Below are 309 nucleotides of genomic sequence, written 5' to 3'. Positions count from 1 at the left end.
TACTGTTTTGGTTATTATAGCTTTGCAGTATAGTTTAAAGTCAGGTAGTGTTATGCCTCCAGCTTTATTTTTTTTTTTTACTAAGTGTTGCTTTGGCTATGCATGGTATTTTGTTACTTCATATAAATGTCTGGATAGTTCTTTCCATTTCTGAGAAAAATGTCATTGGAATTTTGATGGGGATTGCATTGATTTTGTATATCACTTTGGGTAATATGGACATTTTCACTATTTTGATTCTTCTAATTCAAGAGCATGGGATATCTTTCCATCTTCTTGTATCCTCTCTAATTTCTCTCAGCAGTTGTT

This window comes from Galeopterus variegatus, unplaced genomic scaffold (genome assembly GCF_000696425.1).
Source record: "Galeopterus variegatus unplaced genomic scaffold, G_variegatus-3.0.2 Scaffold5548, whole genome shotgun sequence".
Classification (NCBI taxonomy): Eukaryota; Metazoa; Chordata; class Mammalia; order Dermoptera; family Cynocephalidae; genus Galeopterus; species Galeopterus variegatus.
Note: the sequence above shows the minus strand (reverse complement) of the source record.